The sequence below is a fragment of the Marmota marmota genome, unplaced genomic scaffold (genome assembly GCF_001458135.2).
Source record: "Marmota marmota marmota unplaced genomic scaffold, marMar, whole genome shotgun sequence".
Lineage (NCBI taxonomy): Eukaryota > Metazoa > Chordata > Mammalia > Rodentia > Sciuridae > Marmota > Marmota marmota.
The window spans coordinates 19,874,755-19,897,824 of NW_026000174.1; the positions used below are offsets into that span (position 1 = coordinate 19,874,755).

Below are 23,070 nucleotides of genomic sequence, written 5' to 3' on the forward strand. Positions count from 1 at the left end.
TATATATAAGCAATTTTATCACTTAAAGGTTCTGGTATGTATATAACTCCAGGACATAATTTTGCCAGGCTTTCTGCCACCATACAATAAGGATATTTTTCCTTTTGTTCTGATGACATGTTCCATACTTTCTTCTGAGCACTCACTTCAGCATCCTGAGTCCAGGTTTCTATTAATGGTCCATTTAAGGTTCTTTAAAATGTCTCTGTCATGTTCCTCAGTATTCTTCTATCTTCCAGCTTCAGGCCTGATTCCAAATATGCTCCCACGATTTTCAGTATTTGCTAGAACAGCATTGAACTTTTCCTTACCTAAAACATATGTTATTTTTGTATCACTGTGTAACAAATTAGCACAAAATTATTACCTTCAAACAACACACATCAATCAAAATGTGTTTAATGAGTCTAGGCACTGAGACAGAATAGGAGGCCAGATCTTCCCCAAGAGAAGGTCTCTCCTTGTAAAAACTTTGGCCAAATAGTAAGTGCTGGATTGAATTTGCTGGAGAAGAAAGTTATCTTGTATTGAATCTTGCTTTCTTCCAGATAATCAAGGATTTTATTATCTGTGGGTAATACATAACAAGTGAAGTCCTTTGTTACCAGATCATCATTAATACAAGTATCTTTATCTCTAATCATTGCACTTAGAATGTTCTGAATATATTTTTCTATTCTTTCCTTTTGAATAGCCAAATCTGCCAGATAATTTGTGATGGAGGTCATCTCTGGATCAGTTGTTCAACAGACAGCTGTCAAGTCTCTCCCTGGTACACTGTCATTGCAGCTGCTACCATCCTGAGCTTGCTGGACAAGATGGAAGTAGAGTAAGGATCAGACCTGGGACCATTTTACCTGCAAAACCAGGCAATGGCCTCATCTATCCCTGAGGGATGAGTAAAGACATCTGCAAGTGTTTGTGGTTGCTGTGGCCTCACTGTGTTCCAATGGTACCACTGCCAGCTCCAGTGCCTGGCCACTAGACTGACAGTTATCTGCCATGATTCATGCCATGATCACTGCACTCAGCCAGGCAGGATTAAGGGGCTGATGATGTCATTCATCCCCTCAGACTCCTCATCTAAAAGGGATCTGATCAAAACCACTGCTTCTGAAATTAAATTGGAGGCAGAAGCAGCTTGACTTCATTCACACCACTACAATATTAACAATGGGAGTTGCCAATAAAGTGATTGCTTCTTTAGCAGTCCAGTCCAGGTGTAATAATGACAACTATAGCTGGTCCAGGTGTCTCAAGATGGCTACAGGACACTTCACTTTAGTTGCAACGCTTCAGACCATGTTACCACCCCAGACTATTCTGACCTACTACCACTCTGGATGTCTCTGCCTACCTTATCACTGCTTCAGATGTTGCCACTCTGGTATATAAACAGCATCTCTTCCACCTATGACAGACAGTCGAACAGGTGAGCCTAGGATGCCTGCATAGCCTGGCCCTACAGTGCAGAGAGCTGTGGTCAACAGGCAAGAGACTGTGCATATAGTTGGCTCTGCCCCTTTTGTATATATATGCAGTATTCCTTTTAGTCCTACTGGGCTAATTGGGGAGCTCTAGCACTGCACTGCCCAATACCTAACCCCACTGTGGTGCAGTATAAACCCCCCAAAGCTTTTTTTTGGATGGTTTTATTTTGACTATTTATAATTTCTCATACTAATACAGCAAGCTAACTGGTTGTACTAAAATCTGATAATACCAAGGGTTGCTAATGCAGAATACTGCGCAGCCAGAGAGACTGAAACACTTCAGAGAATGGTCAAGAGCTGCTGGGAGACCAACAGTGGTGCTGCTGAGAGCTGTTAGCTTCTGGCTTCATTTGCTGCTAGGAATGGTTAGCTCTGGCTGTGGAGTGCTGTGGCAAGTTGCTAAGTACAGCTGCTGAGAGCAACTAGGATAGTTGCAACAGTAAGGGTTGAGAGCTCTTGGCATCCATGTCTTATAGCTGATATCACTAAGGGAGCTGAACTTTGTATTTTTCCAATTTCTATACATATTTATCAAAAGAACCCTCAGCCAATTAGTAAAAAGTCCTGCTTGACTGAGTCCTCTTCTCAGGGTCTCACAATCCTGCGATGCAGGTTTGAACTGAGTTATTTTCTCATGTAGGATTAACTGGAATAATAAGCTGCATGCAAGTGTAATGTAGGCAGAATTCAGTTCCTTGGATCGTAGGACTGAAGTTCCCATTTTCTTTCTGGCTTTTGTCTTCATTGTTCTCAGCTCCTGGAGGCGGCCTGTAGTTTCTTGCCACATAGTCCTCTCCATAGTTCCTCTCATAACATGGCATCTTACTTATTCTAGACACCAAACAAGAAAAATATTTGCCTAATCTCTCTTGTAAAGACCCAATCTGTCTTTTAAGGGCTTTTTCCAGATGAAGTGCATCTCAACAGAGATGATCCTTACTTTGCTTATTCAAAATTGATCATTTTTGAAAAATCCCGCTCTGTCTTTGCAACATTCTATTGGCTAGAAGGCAGAAGAGGGCATCATACAAGACATGAACCATGAGGCATTTCTATCTGATTGACAACTGAACTATATAAAGCGTTCATTCAAGTGTTTGACTTGTCAGAGGAACTCAATAGATTTTAACTATATTATTCTCTGAATTTTTGAAAGCTCCTCCAAGAACCGCAATCTCCTTTTCCAATGGGATGTGGGATTGGATGAGGTACATTCTCATTGAAAGGATAGAGGACAAAAAAGGGTTGCCACCATCAAGACAAAGGAGAATCTCATTCTCTTAGAAATGACAGTGTTATTGTTTGTGCAAATCTGTACAGAGAGCACCTTTATCATGGACCTGGAAGATCTATAACAGATGACTTATAAGGCATATGTTCACAAAGGTTTCCAGAGAATTTTTCAGCATTTCAGTCAGCTTTTCACTGCTGTGACCAAAGACTTTACAAGAACAAATATACAGGAGGAAAAGTTTATTTAAGGGCTCACAGTTTCAGAGATCTCATTTCATAGACAGCCTTCTCCATTCCTCAGGGCTCAAGGTGATGCTTAACATCATGTCAAAAGAGTGTGGTGGAGAGAAGCAGTTCAATACATCACATCAGGGAGTACACAGAGAGGTCTGCTCAGCAGAGAAATAATATGTATTCCAAAGGTACACCCCCAGGGGCCCACCATGTCAGCCTATAGTTACTACTTAGTTAATCCTATCAGGAAATTAATGCGTTGAAAATGTTAAGGCTGTCCTAACTCAATTGTTCCATCTCTAAGCCTTCTTACATTATCTCACACATGAGTGTTTTGGGGAAACCTTATATTCAGACCATAGCATTTGGTTTGAGAGATTATAATTCAGAGAGAAAAAAGAGAAAAGTGCAGCCCAAGGGAGTGTATCTCCTGGAAACAGTTCTGTTTGGCTCTTATTAGAGGATACATATAACCTGCAAGATACCTGTTATCACACCTAATCTCATGTTCAGTGGGCAGAAGGAACATGGGACTTAAGAGGCTCAAGAATTTTAGCTGGATTATTCAGAACATGTGATCCACTTGGTGAACCCATCTCTTTCCAAGTAATTGAGGCAAATTTGCTGACAGGATTTCTAGCTAATTTTACCCTAAGAGCCAAAGCACTCAGGAAACAGACAAATGCATTAGAAAAAAATTATTAGAAAAAGACACAGGAGATTTTAATGCGATGAACAAGGTCCAAAGACCTGAGAATCTTAAAAACTTGGTATGGACACAGGAAAAAGAGAAACTCCCGAGAGAGAGGGTTTCTGTCCAATCCACAGAGGATGGTGAAGATTGAACATGAAACAGCAAGACATATTCCTATAGAGAGTGTGAATACAGGAGTTTGTACACCCATATATTCCAAAATTATGAGGAAGACATGGAAGATAACAATGGGAAAGAAATAAATGCTCAAGACAGCCTGATTTTAAAACATGCCTTTTTCCTGGCTACTATACTTGAAAGTGCATATCAGAGATATAGCCCAGGATTCCGATCCTGTGGTTTAACTTTCAGAGGTAGCATCCACCTAGCTCCTTACTTTTTTGCCAGCAGTTAACAACAACATTAGCCATGGAAACTGTTCTAACATAGAGAAGATTTATCATTTTAGTATAGACTGAGACTAATCAGAGATTTTGTGTCTCTTTTTCTGCTAAAGTTTTGGTAAGTCTTAAGGTTTCTTTCTCTAAAAAATCGGGCTTTCCTCTAGGAGACATGGAAGTTGTGACCAAGCCTTGATTACTAAATATGTGAGGGAGGATTGAAAATAACAGGATATCAGTGGCAACTGATTTTTCCTACCAAGGTTTCTACTGAGCTGGATTTCTTGAACGGTTACTGAAAGGGACTGAGCAGGACATGGAGGATGGTGAACTCGCTGAGAGTTTTCTCTACTGTACAACCTGGTTCACATTTCCACAATGTTCTGGTTGGTTGTAGGAACTGGGGAGTTAGTGTGGGTCTCATGAGACTCGCCTCACTGCATTCTTCACTGAGTAGGCTCTGCTGCACCCTGTATAATAGTGAAATGGATTTGAAGACATTCTTTAACATGACCCCCTGAGGGGAGCTGACAGTGCTTTGATATGTTTCCAAGGGAAAATATGATCCATAAGTGATTTGAGAGTATAAGCTTGTACCCCACAAGACACTATTTTTTTTTATTGCCAAGAAAAATTGGAAAAATAAGGTTTTGTATTGACTAGAGAGAGAACAATGTGACCATTCATTCTATGTTTAGCTCTTGCAAAAGACTGAGTTCTTGGACATTGTGGAGCCAACTAAGATGACCTCTAATGAGGATTATGCAAGGATGTACTAGGTACCACCAGAACTCACTTCGTTATCTTTTCTAAAAGTTACCTTTTACTGATAAGAAATGTACAAAGAATCTTTTTCCCTTGGCTACAGTGTCTGGAAGGAATTCCTTTGTAATGACATAAACAGTCAAATTTGTCAGTTCTAAGAAGCCTATAATAAGAGGCCGCAGGATTACATACTTGTTCAAATCCGTATTTCCTCTTTTCACTGACCCATAATCTAATTTAAATACATATAAATTATTGTGTAGATTTCAGAACTGTATATAAGGCACTCATCCAGATAGTGTCCAAAGGTAGTGAGTAATCCTTTATAGCCCTGTCTGCCTCTGGGGCTGGTCTTGTCTAAATGCAGATGAAGTAGAAACACAAGCAATTATGAATGTGGAAGAGAAGCCAAAATGTTATGAAAGCTACTATTGTCAACAAAGGGGGAATTATGTGCTTGATGTAGATCATTTTGTCCATATCATCAACCTAGAAGACTTCAGACAATGATTTAAACAAAGGTTTTTCCTCTTAGCTTGACATAGAGCTTTTTGTTGTGTTATGGAGATAGATTTAGAGCAGGAAGGGAGAAGTTCATTCAAGGAAAGGCAAAAATTGCAGGAAACTAAGGGAGGTGTTTAGGATTGTATTGCCCTCATTTCTGTGACTGATTCAATCAGTGTATTCATGTATTAGAGAGTTGCCTTTGGTTTTAAGTCAACTTAGTGTCAAAAGAGTGAATTAATATTTTAGTGCAGTTGTTCTCAATATTAATATTGCATAATAAGCATCTAGAGACATTTATAAAAATGTGGATTCTTAGCTTCTCTTATAGTTCCAACAGGAGATATTTAGGTACCATTCATAAACTATAATTTTTGTAAACATCTCAAATCAAATTGATAAAATTTGCCAACTGGTCAATTATATTTTGAAGGTGGCTATCCTAAGAAGATATTTGAATGAAGAAACTTTGTAGTAGAATAAATCAGACATTATTATCCTATGATTACATGAGCAATGTGATTCTATGTCATGTACAACCAGAAAAATGAGAAGATTTACTATACTTATGTCAAAATACATTGTAATGTCATGTATAACTAATTAGAACAAATTTTTAAAAAGAAGAAAAAAAAATTGTCCTCTCTACCAATTAAAAAAGAAAAATTGCCATTCTAGATTATGTGCACTTAAAAACAACTCATTTGAGTTTAATTGTTAAAGTATTTGCTTGGTGAATATTTGCATATATACACATGAAGCTTCAGCTAGAATGTTAGAATGTTTACCTGAGCATTGTTCCAGAATTTAGCATCATAAGACAAATAAACAAGGTGAAGTATAATGAGACATAGACCATAGGTCCAGAAATACAGCCAACTCTGACTGACTGATTTTGAAGTAATGTCACTAAGAACATGGGAGAAAATTACCAAAGACATAAGGAATTTTTCCCAGAGCTGCTACATAAAGTGATTTTTCTTATTGAAAATATACATCAAATATTGAACAGCATCAATAATTGGATATATGCTGGCAAAACTTGTATCCTTTTTTTTTTTTTTTTTTTTGGTGCTGGGGATTGAACCCAGGGTCTTGTGCATGGAAGGTAAGCACTCTACCAACTCATCTACACCCCAGCCCCAACTTTTATAATTTCAAAATAAAGATATATAAATTATGTTATTTAAAGATAAACAAAATGTAGATCTATATCAGCTTCTCCACAGCAACACCGAATACGTGGTAGTACAGCATTATTTTTACTATGCTTAGGGAATTTGAATTGGAGCCTAAGAGCACATACTAGCCAAATTCATAAAGGAATAAACAAAACAATTAGCATGAATAATTTTATATAATATAAAATTAGAACAATCTATAATTAAATTTGTTTCTGAATCAGTATAGGAGATGGTGTTGCATGAATCAAGATAATGTGTGTGGTCCTTGCTGGTCATAAGAGTGAATATGTGAATAGTTGATAGATAGTTATTTTTGAATGTATCAGATAACAATGGAGGGCAGTCATGACACAAAATAGGGGGATTGTAACCTAAATAATGGGATGAAAAATATAAAATAAATCTCAGCCCCAAGAAGGTAGAAAAGAAGAACATATCCAAATAAAACAGTACATCACATATACACAAAATAAAAGAGCAGAGAGAAGCCAAGAGTTCCATCTCCAGGTATATGCCAATATATAAACACAGACCACAAGACATATCCACAAGAATTTCATGCCAATGCTGTTCTTTCACAGTACTGAAATATCTCCTGTTAGAACTACAAGAGAAGCTAGGAATCCACATTTTTATAAATGTCTTCAGATGCTTATTATGCAATATTAATATTGAGAACAACTGCACTAAAATATTATTTAACATTCTGGAAATATTTCACATGCTGAAAACAACTCAAATGTCTATCACATGCAAATGAGTAAAGCATTTGGGATATATTTGTTTTTGTATAAAAATAATATACAAAACTGAAAATAAATATGATAGCCATACACAACATTATGGGTTAACCTCACAATATGAAGTTTTGCAGAGGAAGCCAAAAATAAAAGAATATACTTGTATGATCTGAAGAGATAAACAGTGGGCAAAAATAACACATAAAATTCCAATCTTCTCAGTGACTCAGGCCCTAAAGAGAATCATTTCTGGTTTTCTCCTCCTTCACACCTCACAATCAGATAACACATATTCACAATTTTACATCTGATTTGTATACACAGATGGCTCCCTTCCTAATTGCCAGGCACTTTGCTAGACAATGGGGTTGGAGAAATTAGCAAAACAAGGTCCAAGAGCATTGGTGGAACTTCCAATCTAAGACCCATAGAGGAGCCTAGGACAGTAAGAAAGAAAAACAAAGCATTCATTGAAGCTCCTCCCACCTTTGTAAACTCACTTTGTAAATCCAGATGATGTTTAAGACATCTGGTCAGGCCTTTCTCACTTTCAAATTTTTCCACCTTAAAATTTAAGACTATAATTAATAATCATCTTTGTGTTCTTCCCTCTGGTCCCCATGGAAGAAATGTCTGTCACCTCCTGCTCCTACTTACCTCCCCTTGGATCTTGTTTTCTATATCTTGAGTCTAAGATATCTTGAGCATTATACTTTCTTGGTTGCTTCAATTTGGACAAGAACACATGCTCAAGTCTTTCCATTCTACATTCCATTAAATTCCAATCTGCATTCCATTAAATGCAGATTGTATCCTGACTATAATTTTTACCTTCTTCATGTTTTCTTTAGTGTGAGAATTCTTAATAATAATTTAAAAAAACTTGAAATGTTCATATCTGTTTCAACAAATGCGTGCTGGTGAAATCAAAGGATGAATCCATCACACCCACTGATTATTTAGTCTTACTTCTGACTAGAGATTTAACAAAGAGATGCTAAAATTCAGGAATCTATTTCACACGTATTTATTGAGGGCTACCCATGCTGGAAAATATTCTAGGACCTGTGAGTTCATTGATAAGTAAGACAGGTTAGGTTTCTGCCCTTAAGGTGTTTACATATTAACAGGTTAATTAGACTATGGGCAAAAACATGAATGAATAAAATACTTTCAGAATAAATTAAGTGTAAGAAAGCATGTTATTGGGGCTGGGGTTGTGGCTCAGTGGTAGATGCTCGCTTAGCAATTTCAGGGTCCTGGGTTCCATCCTCAGCACCATATAAAAATAGAAAAATAAAAGGTATTCTGTCCAACCACAACTAAAAAATAAAATATTTTTTTTTAAAAAAGCAAGGTATTGGTTATAAACTCAAGGCTGCTTTAGATTGTGTGGTCAGGGGACATAGCTTTGAGGAGCTGTCATTCTGCTGCTCATCTTGTGGTGCTTTTGCTCTTCTTGTCTTTTCTAATTTCTATTAAATTTTAGCTTGCTTCTTGGTCTCTGTCTACTGTCTGAAGTGTTATTATTTCTCTGGAGTAGGAGCGTCTCTCAGGACTTATTGAATTATCCATGCAGACTTGTTTATTCTGGGAACTTGTTCTACATTTCCAGCTGTCACTCTTTGGCCATTTCTTTTTCCTAGATATATTCTCTACTTCTATGTGGTCAGTATATTTAGACTCTCCATGTGAGTGAGATCATACATAATTTCGTTTTTTTGCATGGCTTATTTCACTTAACATGTCTTTCAGTTCCATCCATGATGTCACAAATGACAGGGTTTCATTCATTGTTATGGATTATTCCATTGTGTATACATGTCATCTTCCCTTTGTTCAATCATCCCTGATGGGTGTTTAGATTTTCTTCCAGTGCATAGCTGTTGTGAATATTGCTATAATTGATATGCAAATGCAGATGACTTTTGACATACGGATTTTATTTCATTTGGACATAAACTCTGTAATGGCATTTCTGAATCATATGGGAATTTCCTTTTACAATCTTTGTGGAATGTACTTACTATTTACAATAATGGTTATACTAATTTACATTTCCACCAATAGCATATGAATTCTCCTTCCCCATTTCCTCACCAGCATTTTTTATTTTTGCCCTTTTTATAATAACCATTCTTAAGGGAGTGAAGTGTTGCCTCATTGTGTTTCATTCATAATTCCTTGATCATTTAGAGATATGGAGCATGTTTTTTCATATACCTGTTGGCCAAGTGTATGTCTAAGTTTGGAAAATATCTACTTAGGTCTATATTCTATTTTTTTGACATAGAAAATGTATCATGACATGTTTCAACTTTAGGATTCCATCACAATAATAAAGTACATCATGGTCAGGTAGAGGTGTTCTTATAAAGACACCTTTAGTTTCTATGTGTTGTGGATGCTGAATTGAAACCTCATGTGCTGCCACATCTTATCATGGAAGAGTAATCTGACCCCAGAATGATGTGATATGGACTGTCAGAGATTTCCTAGGCCATAAAATATATATTCAGAGGCTATTCCTGAAAATACTGAGAGGCCAATGAACTTCTTGCTGCTGCCTTTGGAAGAGATTATGAGGAAACCATATGTGTGTTGAAAACTCAGGAGGAAAGACTAGGAAGAGAGCTTTGTGGGGAATTAGAAAACTGACAGCCTCCTATATACAGAAATTGAGAAAGCCATGAATTCCCACAACAGTATATATACCCAGAAAATACCTGAGAAGACCCAAGTTTCCACCTCTAGTTGGTGAGTATAAGCAGAAAGTGGAAGGCAAGGCAGAGTGGTAAAGGGCCTGGCTGGACACTGACACTGAACCAAAGCAAACATTGGAGGAGGTTTCTATTGGATATGGAAAAAGACAAACTCCAAAATGATGTGGCCCAGGGAGAAGGAATGAAGGAGTCACTGTCTTTCAGAGTGACAAGACAGGTCCCAGGGAATAAATATCCATCAAATCTGAAATGACAATTTCTGAAAAGAGGCCAAAGCATTGATCCCACCACAGACTGACCCCACACCCTCCATCTGGCCCAGTGAAAATAAATCCTTGGCACTGACCACAGACTCCATACCCACTAACACCATATCCTCCATCTGGCCCAGTAAAGATAGCCCAAACTGACATGCTCATTAATTAAGTCGCCTCTCAGTGTAACCTATATAAGCATAAACCCTCCCTTTAGCTGGTGGCTCATTTTCCACCAGGAAAGTGGGTCCATCAGCTAAGCTGATCTGTAAAGTTTGCGTCCAGCCTGGTCCTTTTGTGATAACATTTTCTGTTTTCTTTTCCAAGAATTAAAAAGAAAAAAACTACTCTGGTAATACATTAGGTGAGCACCAGGTAAAAAGGATCAGAGACCTCAGAGCCCTCACATGGCTAATGCAGTTTTTCCAAAGAAGATTAAAACTAAACAAAACCCTTAAGAAATTATTAAAATCACACTCACCATCAAAACAAATCCCGAGCAAAAGGAGGAATCTGATTTCTAGAGTTCCCATGTTATAGTTTCGAAATGTCCATTTTTTACAAAAAATTAAAAATCATAAGTATAAAGTTTGGTCCATTTACAGAAAAATTAACATATTCCTTGTGGGAAAAAGTCACTTAATTCATTTAGCAAAGATTTTAAATCAGTTGGCTTAAATATGCTTCAGGAGGTAAATGAAAATCATCAACAAAGAGTTAAAGGAAATTAGTAATGATGTCTCCTAAAATACTAAATATTTATAAAGAGATACTTTATAAATTATTATGAAATATTATAAAAGGCCCCCAACAGAAATTCTAGAGCTTAACATGCAATAAATTAAATGAAGAAGTTACAAAGAGTTTCAATAGCAAACTTAAGCAGACAGTAGAAAGAACCAGAGAACTTTAATAGAAGTCAATTGAATTTACCCAGTCTGAGAAGTGGATAATAAAGAATGAAGAACAATGAAGAGATATTATGAGACTTCTGGGGCATCATTAGTCACATCATTGTATACATATTGGTGGCTTCAGAAGGGGAGAAGTGTTTGGGGGAGATAAAGGAGCTTCTGTGGTTTGGATATGATAAGTGTCCATGGGAATGGAAGGTTAGTATTTAGGGAGGTGGTAATGGGAGGTATTGTTGGACCTTTAAGGGGTGGGGTATAGTGTGACGCCTTTAGGTCATTAGGGGCATGCCCTCAAAATGGATCATGGTACTTTCCAAGGAACCTTGGTGAATCCTTTGAAGAGTGCTTTTACAAGGTGAGTATAGTTGGCTCCTTCTCTCTCTGTTTTATGGTTCAATATGGAACTCCTTGCTCCTTCAGGCAGTCTTGACATCTGCCTTGCTGTTTGGATGTTCTGTCTCAAAAACTGACTTATATATAACATCTCTTCTTTAGAAATTCACTGTTGCAGGTATTTTATTAAGGTAAGAAAATGTGGACTAATATAAAATTTATATCCAGGAAATGAGATACCAAATAGCAGATATATAGAAAAAATATCAAAATGACTGAAAGAAGCCTTTTATCACAGATGAATATAAAAAGATTAATCTCTTCCATCAAAAGGCAGAGATTTATAAAAAAAAACAACAAAATATCAGGATACAATTTTACATTGTCTACAGGAGACTCATTTAGATACAACAACAAATAAATAAGCCAAAATACAAAATAAAAGATATTCCTAGCCACTAGTAACCAAACAAGAACTAGGGTGGCTTCTTAAAATCAGATGAAATATATAGTAAGTAAAAAATTGTTTCAAATATGGATATAAAATAAGGATATAAAATATTGATCAAATATCAATTCATCAATAAGATAAAACAATCATACATATCCAAGTAGAAATCTCTAAATTTTATATGGAGTAAAAATTGAAAGAATTAAATAGAGAAATAGTTCTATAAAATAGGACAAGTTTTTAATGTTCCATTTTTAATTTTTTTCTTTTAAGGTGCTTTATAATTATACATAACAGTAAGCTTCAGTGTTATACGTACATGAACATAACATAATTTAGTCAATTTCATTCCCCAGTCCTTCTGCTTTCCCTTCAACACTCCATTTTTGATAATGGATACAATCAAATATGAGATTACAAATACAGAGCTTGTAGAGAACTATAAACTGACTACACCTAACTGATGCATACAGAACATTCCATTCAACTACATCAGAATACACATTCTTCTTTGGTATACACATTTTACCCATTCAACATTTTCCAAAATAGATCATTTAGTAAGCCATAAAAAGTGTCAATAAAAATTAGAAGATTGAAATCATAAAATGTATCTTCTCTGACCACAGTGTAATGAAACTATAAATTAATAACTAAAGAAAAGATAGAATATGAAATTGTGTGAGAATTTAATAATACACTCTTTAATAACAAAATGTCAAAATGATCATACTACCAAAAGTATTATATAAAGTTAATGCAATTCCCCAACAAAATAACAATGATTTTCTTCACAAACTAGAAAAAAAAGAGTCCTAAAATTAATCTGGAAGAAACAGGAGACCCAGAATAGCTAAAGTGCTTCTGTGCAGGAGAGTGATGATGGAGGGAACACAATGCCAGACTTCATATTATACTACACAGCTAGAGTACCACAACCAGCATCACATTGGCCCCAAAACAGACATGAACCACACAGACAAATCCACATAGATACAGTCAACTGATACTCAAAAAGAGTGCCAAATATATACATTGGAGAAAAGATAGACTTTTTAACAAATGGTACTAGGAAAACAGGATATCCATATAGAGAAGAATGAAACTAGGTCCCTCTCTTTCACCCGGCACAAAAATCAACTCAAAGAGGATTAAAGACCAAGGAACTAAACCAGAAACTTTGCAACTGTTAAAAGAATAGACTTAACATTTGAACATATTGGTATCGGCACCAATTTCCCGAACGAGACTTCTAAAGCATAAGAAATAAAGCCAGAAATCAATAACAAATATAGTGTTATAACACTGCAAAGGAAATAATTAAGAATATGAAGAAAGAGCCTACAGAATGAGAGATCTTTGCCAGTTGTTCCTCCAATAGGGTTTAATATCCAGAATATATAAATAACTCAAAAACCTTAACAATAACAACAAAACACAAATAAGAAAATTAACAAATGAATAAAAAAAACTATACAGACACTGCTCAAACCTGCCAACAATTATGAGATAATGTTCAACATTCCTATCAATCAGAGAAATGCAAATCAAAATTGAGACTTAATCTCACTTCAGTCAGAATGGCAATTATCAAGAATAAAAATAATAACAAATGCTGGCAAAAATGTGGAGAAAATGATACACTCATATTGTTGATGGGATTGCAAATTAGCTCAACAACTCTGAAAAGGAGTATGAAGAGCCCTCAAAAAATCAGGAATAGAAAAGTGAACTTACAATAGTGATACAGCCTACAACAATGTTTATGGCAGCATAATTCACCATAGCCAGATATGGAACCAGCCCAAGTACCCATCAACAGATGAATGGATAAAGAAATGTGGAACATATACATCTGTACATTTATTCAATCATAAAAAGAATGAAATTATAGCATTTGCTGGTAAATGGATGGAACTGGAGAACATTATGCTGAGGCAAATGTCTCAGAGTCAGATAGTTAAGGGTATAATTGTAATGTTTTCTCTTGCTGACAGAAACAACACCAAATAAGGGGAAAAAATGAGGGGAAATTCTAGAAAAATAGAAGGAAGTTCAGTGAAGGAGAGGAAGGAGATTTTAGGGGAGACAGGAGAGTAGGAAAAAGAGAGGAATTGTGGAATGAAGTTGATGAAATTATATTATATACACATATGAATATATATATATATATATATATATATATATATGAATTCACATAAGTAAATTTTAGCTTTATGTATAACTACAACTACATATAACTATAACACTAATTTTAACAACACAGTAAATAAATAGAAGAAAGATCAGTAGAGAAAAAGGAAAATAGCGATGGAGGGGGGATAGTAGGGGATAGGAAAGGTAGCAGAATACAACAGTCACTAATATGCCATTATGTTAAAAATGTGAATGTGTAACCGATATGATTCTGCAATTCGTATATGGGGTAAAAATGGGAGTTCATAACCCAATTGAGTCAAATGTATGAAAGATGATATATCATGAGCTTTGTAATGTTTTGAACAACCAATTAAAAAAAGGAAAAAAATTAAAAAAAAGATTTTTGGAAAAAAATACAGCCTTAATATCATTCATGAGTTAGACACAGTTGCTCTCATGAGCCTGTGTTAGTGATATTGATACTATAAATATGTTTTCATCTTATGGGAGAGGACAGTAAATGCATAGGTCTGGCAATGATAATGATTTATGCCTCTGGTTAGTTTGGGTCTTCTTTGGTCATGACACAATTGCTGATTTAAGCAACAGTTAAAAGGTTTGTTTGTTTGTTTGTTTTTTACAGGGGGATAAAAAAGAATGGTCATTCTGGAAAAAAAGATTCTATTTTCTAAAAAATATATTTAAATTGCAAGTGAGATTGGAAGCTTTATAGGGAAAGCATAAGTAAGTGCCATATTAAGTATTAATGTGGTAGATGTACCACATGTGAAGGCCCTGTGCTAATAGCATCACTTAACCTGAATACTTTATTCTACTACTTTAACCTTGATACCAACAGACTTAATGTATTCAGCTTTTGTTTTCAATTATCTGTTATGTCCTGCAATGGGTTTATTGCAGACACTGTGAAACTATTATGACCCCTCAAAGACATAAGGCAATTTTCTTCTCACCAGGATATTTTGGGAGCAAATTACTCTCAGTATTAACATGAATAAGTCGATGAATTTTAGGTCCTCATATAGTGATGGAATTCAGTTATAATTTCAATTCTAATTATCATATCACATCAATAAATTGTGACAAAATACTAAAAAAAAGGAAATAGAAACCAAAGAGTAAACTGAACTCAAAGACCGCAGAAGGAAGAAAATAGTAAACATTAGAAAGACAATGGAGAAAATTGACACAAACAAAATTTAGCTTTATGTAAAGACAATATCCACATGCAAAAAAAAAAGAAGTCAGAGCCCTACATCACAAGATATACAAAAATTAACTCCAAATGTATCAAAGACATAAATATAAGAGGTAAAAACATAAAACCCTTTCAAGAAAACAAGGGTAAATCTTTATGATCTTGGATTCAACAGTAGATTCTTACATGACACCAAAAGCCAAGACAGAAAGAGAGGGGGTGGGGTGGTGAGAGATAGGAAGAGGACTCTTCAAAATTAAAAAACCTTGTGCTTCAAAGTACATGATCAAAAAAAAAAATGAAAAGTCAATCCAAAGGATGGAAGAATATATTTGTCTGATATATATCCAATATTGGTTTAATGCAATGAATATAAAATAAACTCTTACAACTCATTACCATAAAGACAGGGAACCCAATTTAAAGATGGGCATATGATTGCATAGATATTTCTCCTAAGAAAATTTACAAATGGCCAAAAAGCACATTGAAAGATGTATAATATGATTAGTCATTGGGAAAATGCAAATTAATACCACACTAGATATTTCACATCCACTAGGATAGGTTTAACAACAAAGGACTAACAAATGCTGGAGAGGGCATGCAGAAAGTGAATTATTGGTGGAAAGGTGGAATGGTGCATCTGTCATAAAAAGCAGTTCTGTAGTTTCTTTAAAAAGATTAATAGTAAATTATGATATGGCCTAGGAAATCTAATGAGAGGTGTAAACCTCCCAAATTGAAAATAAATAAATACTTATACACAAGTGTCCACAGTGGTACAATTCATAGTAGCCAAAAGGATGAATATTATCCAAGTGCTCATTAAGTAATGCATAAAAAAGATGTGGTACATTCATGCAATGAAACAAAATCAACCATAAAAGAATGTTCTGATGTAGCCACATTGTGTGGAAGAACCTTGAAAATGTTATTATAAGTGAAAGGAACCATACAGAAAAAGTGAAATATTGTATCATTCCCTTTATAAGAAATATTAAAAATATATAAATCCATAATGACTGAGGGCAGATTGGTGGCTGCCAAGATCTATGGGAAGTGTGAAAGACAATGGAGAAGCAATTGCTTAATGGGCTTGGAGTTGTCTTTTGGGATAACGAAACTAGTTTGAAACTTGAAAGAGGTGCTTGTTCTATAACATTGTGGATGTACCAAATGCTAGTGAACTGTAATATTTAAAATGGCTAATTTGATATTATGTAAAATTCACCTTAATAAAACAGAAATCATGTACATTTCCAATTAAATAAAGGGTATTAAAATCAAAAGGTAGTCAAACTGAAATTATTGTATTATATTGTACTATTATTTGTACTCAAGGGTCCACGTTTAGCCATCATATATGTACAGAGGGCATGCTACATAATGATGTGTTACTATGCATCTCTTCACAACTGAAAGTTTCTCCTGGAAAATGAAAGCCTAGGCATTTAAAAGGGTTTTAAAAATGGTGATTTATCAGAATTATCCTGTAAGTTCTCAACTTTCTTCTGTAGTTGGAATGGGTAATTTTCAGTTGGCTACTTTACGTAATGAAAATGAGTAAATGCTATAACTAGGAATTATGGGCTGGGAGTACAGCTCAGTGGTAGAGTACTTACCTAGCATGCACAAGGCCCTGGGTTGGATCCCCACCAGTGACAGAATTCCAAACCAGGAGTTTCTTCTCCTGAGAGTTGTTAGACATTTACTACACGCATGGAATGGAACCTTCATGGTCTTATCTGCTTCCCTTAGACCACTGACTATGATCTCAGGGACCACAGATAATTCAACTTTCAGTTTTGAAGACAGAAAACAGTTTCTGGCAAAGAGTGAGCATGTTTAAGAATGAGAGAATGTGTTCTGCAAACTTTTCTGTCTCCAGGCTTCTACAGTTTCTTTCCCTGTTTTCTAGTTGAAGTTCCTTTGAAAGAATTCTAGCTGTATTCCGGAATAAACTAAGGGAATTTTGTAACACATTTTTTTTTTTCTCGGAGAAGGAAAAGAACCAATGATTCAGGAAACCATACCCAGCTTTGAGCTTTGACTAAAAGGCATTTAGCAATGTGGGGCAGAGAGGGAAAATAAGATGGTAGCTGTGATGATTGTTCTTTTCCTTGTGGAGTTCTCTAAAGTTAATCATCAGCTGTGAAGGAATATTTCTTTCTAGGGAAAAATAGCTAGACTGTGGAACCAACCTAGATGCCCTTCAATAGATGAATGGATAAAAAAAAAATGTGGCATTTATACACAATGGAGTATTACTCTGTACTAAAAAATGACAAAATCATGGAATTTGCAGGGAAATGGATGGCATTAGAGCAGATTATGCTAAGTGAAGCTAGCCAATCCCTAAAAAACAAATGCCAAATGTCTTTTTTGATATAATGAGAGCAACTAAAAACAGAGCAGGGAGGAAGAGCAGGAGGAAAAGATTAACATTAAACAGATACATGAGGTGGGAGGGAAAGGGAGAGAAAAGGGAAATTGCATGGAAATGGAAAGAGACCCTCATTGTTACACAAAATTACATATAAGAGGAAGTGAGGGGAATGGGAAAAAAACAAGGAGAGAAATGAATTACAGTAGATGGGGTAGAGAGAGAAGATGGGAGGGAAGGGGAGGGGGGATAGTAGAGGATAGGAAAGGTCGCAGAATACAACAGTTACTAATATGGCATTATGTAAAAATGTGGATGTGTAACCGATGTGATTCTGCAATCTGTATTTGGGGTAAAAATGGGAGTTCATAACCCACTTGAATCAAATGTATGAAATATGATATGTCAAGAGCTTTGTAATGTTTTGAACATCCAATAAAAAAATTAAAAAAAATAAAAATAAAAAAATAAAGATAGAAGTGTTGACTTAAAAAAATAAAAAAATAAATAAAAATCAACTTACTTTCTAAGTTACATAGGGAATGTAGAAAATATTTAATGGACACTTCCTCCATTATCATTATGCAAAAATTCTGCTCACGGTTTTTCATCACTGTTTTCTTAGTATACCATAAGAATTCATAAGGCCTGCTTTTTCATGATGTATAATAAAATTGCAGTGTTGTATTTAAATGTAAGTTGTAAAGAAAAATCTCTTGAAATAGATTCTTAAAAACTGGAGATTTCCTCTTTTCTTATATTTACAGAGATATTTGCCTGACTGGAAATATATCAAGAACAGCAACAATGAATATTATTCTTACTTATATGATCTAATCTGTGAATGTTTATAAGTATTAACTTTTCTGGTCTCTGCTAATTAAACTGTAAGACAAGAAGTCTGGCAATTTTAAAAATAGGAAGAAGGCAAAAATGTTCTTTATCCTTTGTCTCAAAACCATGACTTCATTGTTTAATTGTCATCAGGGACAAGATCTGAAATTTTGGTAACAGGTATGATATGATGATCTTTCACTAAAATGTTAAAAAATATCAAAACACCAGAGTAATCTGGTACACAAAGAACACTTTCAAGAGAATGAGTTTGGTACACGGGTATGAATCAAGACAGAAGTTCTGGAGAAAGCTTTAGGACACCATTCTTTACAAAAACTAGCATCAGACAAATGTATAGGACAGTAGTTTATCTGAAAGTCATCTATGGATGTGGCTTGTGTCCAATGGACTAAGGCCCCAATGAAATATATCACAAGTTCTTGAGAATATTAGTGTAAGAGGACAGATAGATGAGAATGATGGAAACACCTGGTTAAGAGAATAATTTTATACAATTGGCCCACAGTGATGACCCTCTTCATATACATGCTTTCTTTGCCAAAAGCAATATGCCTGTAGCCCCTCATAGTCTGAGTGGACAGTATATGTCACATTCCTTAGCAAAGTGAGGCAGGGGGCGAAGGTCAGGCCATCAGTGTAGGTAATGAATAACCAGGATGAGGGCTGTTTGTCAAACAGAGAACAATGGGTTGTAACCTCTGTAATCATGCTCCAGACACTCTGGTTGCTAACAACTAACCCACAATTCCCTGCTTCCAGGAACATATATGAAGAGGAAAGAGAAGACAATGAATAAAAGGGGGTTCTGAGGTGTATAGGAAAACAAGATGTACACCCAGCTGAGGAGCCCCTTCTCTTAGGAAAAGTCTATCTCTATCACTTTCTTAACCAAAACTGGCTTTCTACACTTGCCTCTGCATTTCTTGAATGTTTAATCTTCAATACCAGGGAACAAGGACCTGTTTCTGATCTCCAAGACACATATCATTAGTACAACAGAGAGCCTGCCAGCTTGAACTGAGACACAATGAATACAAAATGAAAAGTGTCTGTTATAGCCTATCATCCCACCTCCAAATTCTACTGATAGGAAGCAAATGACAAAACTGTCAACTCTGAATATTTACTATTTTTCATGAAAAAAGAAAGGGTGACTCACAGGGCACAACCAGGAGCCCAGGGAGCAGAAGCAGAAACCATTATTGCCCTCAGATCTGGAAACCTACTTGAGGAACTCCAACTGCAGTTTCCCATCTGGATTTCAGAATCATCAAGTCTGGTTCTGTTGTATCTCTCTGTCTACCCCATTGTTCAACTTGTTTTTCACCTACTTGTCTCCTTAAGGCCAACAGTCTGTCTTCATGTTGCTCCAGGAAAAAAGTGCACCGTTGAGAGCTGTTTTCTTCTCCAAGTGTGGGACGCTGAGGAGTCACAGATGCATTCAGTTCTGGCTTCTTTCCTGGGAGAGGGGACTGAACTTCATATCAGGTCAAGGCACCTCCCAGTTTCCTTCCTGTTGTGGGAGGTTGTCTCTAATGCATGTGATATCCTTAGTCTTACGCAAAGAGAATGAAATATATCGATGTTCAAGCAATGTGTGATGATTGAAAAAGAAACTTTCATATCTGAGCTGGTTTCTGCTTGTGTTTGTGGGGATGATAATGGCTATTCCAATGAATTTGTTAGATAGTAGCTAACAATGAGCAGTGAAATGCAGGCAAGGTCACAAGCATTCTTTAAATTCCTTTAGGGTCTTCTTAAACTACTTCCAGAATAAACAAGAAAGCAAAGGGTGGTAGTTAATTTGTATAAAATAAACAGAAGCAAAAGGAGCTAATTGGGAAATATGTCAAGTGAAAAGGATTAATGGGACTAACTCTTGACAGGGTCTATTGATGCTGACATAAAGCTAGGAATTATGGCTCTAAGTGACTCCAATTGTCTGGGAAGACAGTTTCCTTTAGTAATGCAGGTGCACTAAGGTAACTTCTGATCAGCTATTTTTCCTAGCACCCGCATTAACATGGGATTGACTTGTAGATGAAGCCCCCCTAAATAGGATGGCCACCATGACAGTTTCAGAGAGGACCAACTAAGGTCAAATACTGTATTGCCCAGGAGTTGAACACCTGATTGGCAAAGAGAACAGAAGGTGGTCCCTAGATCTCCTGGTAAACATCAAACAGTGATAAAATTGGGGACAACATTTTCTCTTTGTCATTCTCTGCTTGGAGACGGCTCATTCTCTCCCTTAAGAGAGTTTTTTACTTAAGCCTCACTTTTCTTTTACTTTACTTTCACGTCTAATAAAATTCTCCTGAGGGACTTTTGGTGTCTGACTTTAAATCTTCTGTCATTGGAACACACGAACCCAGGTTTGGAGTTTCATCTCCCTGCTTTCCTGTGACAAACTGGCGTGAGGAACACAGGGGATATAAAGGGGCTGACACAGTGTCTTACCAGTAAGACTGATCTCCCTTTTCATAGGAGCACTTTTGAAAGAGGGAGAGTTTTAGTATTAGTCAAAGTTTTAGCCCAAGATCCAAGTGTTACTAGTGAGGGAAATCAAAATATCTTACTGTAAATGTATTTCTTTGGCATAGTTTGAATTGGTTATTCAGAGACTGCTGATCTCTCACACAAAGGAAGGCATCTGAAAACGTTTCCTTTTGTAAAAAGTATTCTACATGTACCTGCCCTAGTAAAGTACACTGTGGACTCAGGCAGAGGCTTTTCTATCTGATACCCTCTTTCTATCTACAAAAGACCTTTTTCGCAAGAAAAGGAGATTGGGAGTCTGACACCAGGCCCAGACAGAGGTTACCAATGGTGACTGCTACCTGGAAAATTCACCTGCATGAAAGACAACACTGTGCTCCTCCTTCCCTGCCTTTCCAGTGCCTGTGACACTCCCCCTCCCAGAAGTCCAGCACCTATACCCTTGTTCAGCTCTCCGTGAAGTTCACGTCATCTTTCCCTCTTTGAGTCTCATACTTTGGTATGAATTTCATGCTTAAGCACATTAATAATTTGTAGGCATTTTTTTCTCTCACAGTACATATGTTGTGAGTTTATTTTTCTGACTTATTTAAATCTGTGGAGGAAAAAGAGTGAAAATTTTTTATTGGTTGTTCAAAACATTACAAAGCTCTTGACATATCATATTTCATACATTTGATTCAAGTGGGATATGAACTCCCATGTTTACCCCGTATACAGATTGCAGAATCACATCGGTTACACATCCACGTTTTTACATATTGCCATACTAGCGACTGTTGTATTCTGCCACCTTTCCTATCCTCTACTATCCCCCCTCCCCTCCCCTCCCATCTTCTCTCTCTACCCCATCTACTGTAATTCATTTCTCTCCCTTGTTTTTTTTCCCCTTTCCCCTCACATCCTCTTATATGTAATTTTGTATAACAATGAGGGTTTCCTTCCATTTCCATGCAATTTCCCTTCTCTCTCATTTCCCTCCCACCTCTTGTCCCTGTTTAATGTTAATCTTTTTCTCATGCTCTTCCTCCCTGCTCTGTTTTTAGTTGCTCTCCTTATATCAAAGAAGACATTTGGCATTTGTTTTTTAGGGATTGGCTAGCTTCACTTAGCATAATCTGCTCTAAAGCCATCCATTTCCTTGCAAATTCCATGATTTTGTCATTTTTTAGTGCTGAGTAATACTCCATTGTATATAAATGCCACATTTTTTAAATCCATTCATCCCTTCTCGGACTATTCCCTGAAAACCTTAAAAGAGCGTACTATAGGGATACTGCTACATCGATGTTCATAGCAGCACAATTCACAATAGCTAGACTGTGGAACCAACTTAGATGTCCTTCAATAGATGAATGGATTAAAAAAGAGTAAATTTAAAGCTTCCCTACATTACTTGTCTGTAGTAAAAGAGCAACTGAAGTAGTGAGAAGCAACTACTAAGCAATTCCTAAATGGTTGCTTTTGGATGAATTTGCTACTGGCAGTACTATTATCTAACTCAATAACAGTCTTGAGGACAAAAAGAGATGACATTGGTGACTTTCACCTAGTCCTTGTTCTGAAGTACATGTTCAAATATGAATTCTTTTCTCCCCAGCACAGAGTTGACATTGAAGATCAATTGTCAGAAGAGGAGGTACTGGGGAGGCTCTCTCCTGCTATAATATTCTAAGAGTTTAATTTAAATCTATGACACTTTTCCTGTGACTGCCAACATCTTAGATTTGTTGGGACTTAGGAAATGTGATTCTTCAAAGATTTTCCATTAAGAGTAATTTCAAGTAAAAGGAGAAACCCTCTCTGGAATTCTTTTTATATGCATTAGGACCAGGCTGCAAAAGGAATGATTGCCTCACTTCCACCCTGAAATCCCATTATCTATGTGAAAAAGAGGACCGGAGAATACAACTACATTTGAATGGACTTGCCTTACAAGATTCTGTCCTTTGGGCTCATTCGAAATTCTAAGAGACCATCTTGGAGACCACCTTCTCAAGTAATACTAATTTATAAGCCCTCCAAAATATCTACCTGTCCCACCCC

The 23,070-nt window shown here is 36.2% G+C and overlaps 1 protein-coding gene across 10 annotated transcripts in view; it reads right to left on the reverse strand.

Annotated features, from left to right (window-relative positions):
* Positions 1-23,070, reverse strand: part of LOC107135616 (interferon-induced very large GTPase 1-like) — a 161,728-nt gene that overhangs the window by 31,582 nt on the left and 107,076 nt on the right. For 2 of the 10 annotated variants that reach the window (XR_007342303.1, XR_007342302.1), the window contains exon 1: positions 19,857-21,754. The exons of 1 other annotated variant lie outside the window; for it this stretch is intronic. The gene's annotated coding sequence lies outside the window, so the exon portion shown is untranslated. Of the gene's footprint in view, positions 1-15,546; positions 15,553-19,751; positions 21,761-23,070 lie in introns of those variants that run through there. 7 more of the 10 variants (XM_048788269.1, XM_048788263.1, XM_048788268.1 and 4 more) reach the window with 5 other exon arrangements.